Here is an 8077-nt window from a genome sequence, read left to right as displayed (position 1 = left end):
AATTGCCGGTGGTGCAGCACCGCGGGGTGCTAACGGCTACTGTAATATATATACCTTTAAGGGGGGGAACTACTTTTTACAGCTCATGTATACTGTAGTACCGGCAGTGACCACACCTGTATATAGCACTGAGTAGTAATCTGTACAGGCAGTTGCAGTGTGAGCCACGTTGAGTAAACACCTGTTGTACCGTTCTCCGCAGTCTGTGTCTTATTATACACGGACGCAACATTGGCGACGAGGCAGGTTCGAACCTACCTGCAACTCTGCATCAGCTCCCAGGGATTCGTTCCTGGAGATCAGTGGATTGGAGATCAAGGCCAGAGACTCGGGCATCGACCACGGGCAACCGCCCAGTCATCCAGCAGACGACTCGAGAATTGCGGGGGAGGCTGTCGAGAGCCAGGCTTGGGTTTCTAGTCGAGGTGGTCCAGCGAAACGGGCTGGCAACAGGTAGTGCATAGACCCTTCCCGGACAGCGGCGGGTTAGAGCCCGACTGAGCGGCACAGCAAAGGGCCGAACAGCGTCGACGGGGGAGAGAGAGAGAGAGGGCAGAGTGCACAGGGCGCATCCGGTGTTCAGGGGCCGAGCAGCGTCGGAGAGAGGGAGAGAGATGCGCAGAAACCCACGAGGCGCCGCCATTGCCACGAGGACAGCCGAGAGCGGCGTTGGCAGCAGTGCAGGAGAAGCGCGCGAAACCTGCAGGGCGCTGCCATTGCCATGAGAACCGGCAGCAGCGGGGGAGGAAGGAAAGCGCGGGAGACGCCATTTTAAGCCATTGGGAGACGCCATTTTAAACCACACCCAAAATGCCGAAGAGTGGCAGTGTCGAAGATTGGACTACATATGTCGAACGAATAGAGGTGTACTGCAAGGCAAATGAGGTGTCAGATGACAAGAAAGCGTCGGTATTGTTAAATTTAATGGGTGCAAAGACGTATGGTTTATTACGAAATCTAGTAACCCCAACAAAGCCAATGGAAAAGAGTTTTGAAGACATAATAACGATACTACAGGAACATTTAAACCCCACACCGCTGCTGATAGCAGAAAGATTCAAGTTTCACAAACGGAACCAGCATAAGGATGAAAACAATGCTGATTATTTAACAGAACTGCGCAAACTATCAAAACACTGCCAGTTTGGAGCGGGACTGGCAGATACCTTAAGTTTGTGTGTGGGCTTCAAAGTGAAGGAACCCAGAAACGGCTTTTATCTGAAAAGGACCTTACGCTGGAAAAGGCTTTCAGCATTGCAGTATCATATGAAGCAGCAGCACGGGGCGCTGCAGAGATACAACAGAGACCGCAAGAATATGGCACAAACGAAATGTCATATGGAACAGAGAAGTGCTATCGCTGCGGCAGAACAACACACGACCAGAATGATTGCTGGTTCAAAGACAAAGTGTGCAGACAGTGTGGGAAAGTAGGACACATAGCACGAGTCTGCAGGTCGGGAAAGAAAACCAGCAATAAGAAACCTACCAAAGGAAAGTACAAGAAGGTACATAAGATGACGGAGAATAGTTCAGATGAACAAAAGAGTGATAACGACTCCGAAAGCAGGGAACTGAGTTGTCTGAAACTACATAATGTGATCACAACGGAGGATCACCGAACCATTTGGGTCACTCTCAAGATAGCAGGAGTCCAGGTAAAGATGGAATTGGACACAGGATCAGCCCTAACAGTCATAAACCGACGGGACTACGAGCGGCTATTCTCACACATACCCTTGAGAGACACAAAAATTATTTTGAAGACGTACACGGGGCAAAAAGTCTACCCCAAAGGAAAAATAAGGGTGACCGTTATATATAACGGTAAGGAAACACCAAAACTAGACCTGTATGTATTGCAAGATGGAGGACGTGAATGGATCCAGAAAATACAACTGGATTGGCATTCCATACAGGCACTGACTGTGGCTGACAAAAAGGATGACGACGTCACACCTGGGCGACTGTCAAAGATCCTAACTGATGTGAAAGAAATGTTCCAGCAAGGACTCGGAACACTAAAAGGCATGACAGTGACGATTAAAATTGAAGAAAACGCAAGCCCAAACTTTTTTCAGGCCAGACTGGTACCTTATGCGATCCGCCCAGCCGTCAAAGCAGAGCTGGAGAGTCTGGAACGTTCAGGTGTACTGTCCAAGGTAGACTGGAGCGAGTGGGCTACACCCATCATCCCTGTGATGAAAAAGTCGTTGAGCAGTATTATGTCCATGTATAATTGAGACACGGACTGCAGGAGTTGATCATAACAAGTCTTTACTGAATGGAGACAACCTGGAAACTGAAACTACAGAAGCCTGCTAGGGCCTTTTATACATGGGTGGTCACTGCCGGTACTGCAGTCTGAGACCAGTTATTCCCTTAAAGGTACATACACAACAATTCCTTCCCTTTTAGATAAACAGTACATAACATTCATTTAACAACTAAATAATAACTAATTACAATTACAATTACGGTTGCTAGATACATTGGTTGAAGTTAAGCAATTATAAGTTCAGTCTTTGAGGAGGCTTCCTGATTCTGTCTGGATAATGCCTCTTTGGGATATCAGGTTCTTCTGGCAAGGTTGAGTTGGGATCAATGTCGTTGTTTGGTTCGTCTGCTTCCAATATCACCGATTCTGCGGTAGATGCAATTGGTACTTCGGTTTCATCGCCAGGTGTATCAGATCGTGGTGTGGAGTTGACGTTTTCCAGTGACTCTAGAATCTGATCAGCATGGCGTCTTACAATGCTCTCTCCAACGTCCACGGTATACATTAGAGGTCCTTGCCGTGTACAGATCGTTCCTGGCTGCCATTTCTCTGTGCGGTAGTCCCGGGCCAAAACTGGTTGACCTATCTTAAAACTCCTGGTCAGCCTTTCATTCATATTCTGAAACTGCCTGTTCTCCACATTTTTTCTGACGTTTGGCTTAACCAAATCCAAGTGGCATCGTAGTCTTTGATTGAAGAACATCATGGCTGGAGTTTGGTTGGTAACCGCATGTGTCGCATTCCGGTAGGCAAACAAGAAGTTATCCACCTTGTGTTGTAGGGGTATATCTTCATTACTCATTGCCTTGATAGCCTTCTTGAATGTTTGAACAAACCTCTCGGCCAATCCATTAGTGGCTGGATGATATGGGGCGGATGTGTAATGCTTAACACCATTGTTCTTTAAGAACTTCCGGAACTCTTCAGACACAAACTGTGGTCCATTGTCAGAGCAAATCTGTTCAGGCAGCCCATTCCTGGCGAATATGGTTCGTAAGACTGTGATAGTTTTTTCTGTGGTGGTTGAAGACATTTTTATTACCTCTGGCCACTTTGAATGTGCATCCACCGCAATTAAAAACATCGAGTCCATAAAGGGACCAGCAAAATCAATGTGCACCCTTTGCCATGGAGATGAGGGCCACTCCCATGGATGTAGAGGGGCTTGTGGTGGGACGTTTTGGACCTTCTGGCATCCTGTACAGCTCTTGGTCATCTCTTCGATTTCTCTATCGATTCCCGGCCACCACACAAATGCTCTGGCTAAGTTCTTCATTTTTACCCCTCCCAGATGACCCTCATGAAGCTCATTGAGCACTCTATCCTTCAATTTGGGTGGAATTACTACTCTGGATCCACACATCAAGGTTCCTCTGCACACTGACAGCTGTTCTCTTCTCGGCGAGAATGCTGGCAGCAGTGGTTCGCCATGTGCTGGCCATCCCTTCACCATTAAATCATAGACCCAGGAGAGTGTCGGGTCATTTCGTGTTTCCTTTTCTATGTTTGCATTCATCACAGGGAGACATTCGACTATAGTCGAGTGGAATAACTCCACTGGATCCACTGCCAGTTCTTCTTCCACCATCGGCAATGGTAGGCGCGACAATCCATCAGCATTCCCATGCTGTTTAGTTCCTTTGTACTCGATGTCATATTGGTGTGCCCCTAGGAAAAGGGACCACCTCTGTAGCCGTTGTGCCGTCATTATCGGTACGCCCTTCTGAGGGTTGAAAATGGAGACGAGAGGTTGATGATCAGTTAGTAGAGTAAATTTCTGACCGTGCAGGTAGTGATTGAACTTCTTCACCCCCCACACCAGGCTGAGGGCCTCTCTGTCAATCTGGGCGTAGTTACACTCGGCTGAAGTTAACGAGCATGACGCAAAAGCTATCGGCCTCTCTGAACCATCAAGGAATTTATGTGACAGTACCACCCCAATGCCGTAGGGAGACGCATCACACACCAGTCTTATCGGTAGTGATGGGTTGTAGTGAGCCAATACTTCTCTTGAAGTGATTAAGTCCTTACTCTTCTGAAAGGCCCGCTTACATCCATCGCTCCATTTCCATGCTACTCCCGTTTGTAGTAGGGCGTTCAGTGGATGCAGAATTGTGGACAAATTCGGCAAAAACTTATGGTAGTAATTCACCAATCCGAGGAATGACTTCAGTTGCGACACATTTTCAGGCGCTGGAACCTTAACTACCGCTTCAATTTTGTCAGGGGACGTATGCAACCCCTCTTCATCAATCACGTGGCCACAATACGATATCTGTTTCTTAAAAAACTCGCACTTGGGGCGATTGGCTCGTAGCCCATGTTCACGTAGTCTAGTGAGCACCTGCTCTAGGTTGGCAAGGTGTTCACTGTCACCTTCACCTGTCACTAGGATGTCGTCCAAGTAACACTGAGTCCCCGGAATCCCTTGCAGGACTTGTTCCATCATTCTTTGCCATATCGCCGGAGCTGATGCTACTCTGAATATCAGTCGATTATACTGGTAAAGACCTTTGTGAGTGTTTATCGTGAGATACTTCCTAGAGGATTCTTCAACCTCCATTTGCAAATATGCTTGTGCTAGGTCAATTTTTGTAAAACGCTTCCCTCCAGATAGTGAGGCGAAGATATCTTCTATCTTTGGAAGAGGATATTGTACTATGTGAAGGGCTGGGTTCACCGTCACCTTGAAGTCCCCACAGATGCGAACCTTCCTTGGCTCCTCAGACTTATTGTTTAACGTTTTCTTCATGACAGGAACGATGGGTGTCGCCCACTCGCTCCAGTCTACCTTAGATAACATGCCTGCATTCTCCAGATTCTCCAGCTCTGCCTTGACGGCTGGGCGAATTGCATATGGTACCGGTCTTGCTTTGAAAAACTTGGGAATTGCATTCTCCTCTATTTTTATCGAGGCAGTTACGCCGTTAAGAGTGCCCAGTTCTTGTTGAAATACCTCTTTGGCGTCAGCTAAGATTGTTGACAATCGTCCAGGAGTGACGCCGTCATCCTTTTTACCAGCCACTGTCAGTGCCTGAATGGCGTGCCAGTCTAAACTTATCTTTCTGATCCATTCACGTCCCAATAACGGTGGTCCACCATCTTGCAGAATGTAGAGATACAATTTCCGTATTTTCTTGCCGTTGTATTCGACACGCACCCTTATTTTTCCTCTGGGGTATACTTTTTGCCCTGTATACATCCTCAAGACAATGGATGTCTCTCTCAAGGGTATGTGTGAGAATAGCCGCTCGTAGCCTCGTCGATTCATGACGGTTAGAGCTGATCCTGTATCCAATTCCATTTTGACTTGGGACCCTGCTATCGTGAGGGTGACCCAAATGGTTCGGTGATCCTCTTTTGCGATTACATTGTGAAGTTTGAGACAGCTTAGTCTCTTGTTCCCAGATTCACTATCGCTCATCTGGTCTTCGGAACTACTGTCCGTCATCTTTTGTACTTTCCTGTACGGTTCCTTAGTAGCCTTTTTGTTGTCATTGGTCTTCTTCCCAGACCTGCAAACTCGTGCAATGTGTCCCATCTTTCCGCATTGCCTGCATATTTTGTCCTTGGACCAGCAGTCCTTCTGGTCATGGTTTGTTCTGCCGCAGCGATAACATTTTGCAAATCCCCGTGTCATTTCGTGGGTGCCGTATTCCTGTGGCTTTTGTTGTATTTCCGCAGCTCCCCTTGCTGCTGCTTCGTACGATACTGCCACGCTGAAAGCCTTATCTAGCGTCAGCTCTTTCTCTGAGAGTAACCTCTTCTGGGTTCCTTCACTCAGGAGTCCACAGACAAATTTGTCCTGTAAGGTATCTGCCAGTCCTGCTCCGAACTGGCAGTGCTTTGATAGCTTGCGTAGTTCCGTAAGGTAATCAGCATTGCTCTCATTTTTATGCTGATTTCTCCTGTGGAATTTAAATCTTTCTGCTATCAGCAGCGGTGTAGGATTTAGGTGTTCCTGTAGGATAGCAACAATTTCGTTAAAACTCTTCACCTTCGGTTTGGCTGGAGTAATCAGGTCCCGCAATAGGCCGTACGTTCTTGCGCCCATTAAATTTAGCAATACCAATGCCTTTTTCTCATTGGCTATTTCGTTTGCCTCGCAATATACCTCGACTCTTTCCACATACGTGGTCCAGTCTTCTATTGCATTATCGAAGGCAGTGATATCGCCAGTCTTTGGCATCTTGAAAATCTAAGATGGCGCCTCCCGCGCTTTGCCTTCGTTCCCGATGGATCAAAATGGCGCCTCCCGCTCTTTTCCTTCTTCCCCGCTGAGTTAAGATGGCGCCTCCCGCGCTTTCCCGCCGCTGCTGCCAACGCTGTTGCTGGCGATTATATTTATTTTTCTATCGCGCTTCAATATTTGCTCCGTTAATTGAAGAACCGTTCCCGTCGTGGAGCGGACCCTCTGGGACACTTCCCTCCCTCTTCTTAGGTCCGAACGCTGCCCGGATTTGAAGCACCGGCCGCGCCCTGTGTGCTCCACCCTCTCTCTCTCTTTGCTTCCTGACTTGCTGCCCAGCCCCGTTGCAGAGCCACCCGATCGAGCTCTAGCCCGCCGCAGCCCAGGAAGGATCAGTGCACTACCTGCCACCAGCCCGATTAGCTGGGAAACCACAGACTGGAGAACCAAGCCTGGCTCTCGACAGTCTCTCCTGCACTTTTCAATTTGATGATTTGGAGGGCGGTTGCCCACGGTCGACGCCCGTTCCTCGAGTTTCTTTGGATTATTTTTTTTTTCTTGCTTCTGGCTTCAACCTTCAATAACGTCGTCTGAGGTGCTGCCGAGTTGCAGGTAAGTTTGTTTCTTACTCGTCGCCAGTATTATGTCCGTGTATAATTGAGACACGGACTGCAGGAGTTGATTATAACAAGTCTTTACTGAATGGAGGCAACCTGGAAACTGAAACTACAGAAGCCTGCTAGGGCCTTTTATACAGGGGTGGTCACTGCCGGTATTGCAGTCTGAGACCAGTTATTCCCTTAAAGGTACATACACAACAAGCAGCACGCCTGGGGAACCAAGGAAGGTTCGCATCTGTGGGGACTTTAAGGTAACAGTGAACCCGGTCCTTCACACCGTACAATATCCACTTCCGCGGATTGAAGATATTTTCACCTCGCTATCTGGAGGGAAACGCTTCACTAAGATTGATCTGGCCCAGGCGTTTCTGCAAATGGAGGTAGAAGAAGCATCAAAAAAATACCTCACAATCAACACCCACTACTCCCATAGTGCTGTTAGGGAGCGAGTTCCAGGAGTTTGACCCAGCGACTATGAAGGAATGGTGATATATTTCCAAGTCAGGATAGTGTGTGACTTGGAGGGGAGACACCATCACCACCGCTCCGAAAGCTTGTGATTTCAAATAAAGCTGTTGGACTATAACCTGGTGTTGTGTGATTTCTTACATTTGTCCACCCCAGTCCAACACCGGCATCTCCACACCAGTACAACTACAACACTGGCATCTACCCGACAATGTGGAAAACTGCCCAGGTATGTCCTGTCCACTAAAAACAGGACAAATCCAATCCGGCCATTTACCACCCCATCAGTCTACTCTCAATCATCAGCAAAGTGATGGATGGTGTCGTCAACATTGCTATCAAGTAGCAATTATTCACCAGTAACCTGCTCACTAATGTTCAGTTTAGTTTCTGCCAGGACCACTTGGCTCCCGACCTCATTACAGCCTTGGTCCAAACATAGACAAAAAAGCTGAATTCCAGAGGTGAGGTGAGAGTGACTGCCCTTGACATCAAGGCAGCATTTGACTGGGTGTGGCATCA

Source organism: Somniosus microcephalus, chromosome 3 (assembly GCF_052327205.1).
Source record: "Somniosus microcephalus isolate GS21.2 chromosome 3, FLI_Smic_1.0, whole genome shotgun sequence".
NCBI classification, from domain to species: domain Eukaryota; kingdom Metazoa; phylum Chordata; class Chondrichthyes; order Squaliformes; family Somniosidae; genus Somniosus; species Somniosus microcephalus.
Note: the sequence above shows the minus strand (reverse complement) of the source record.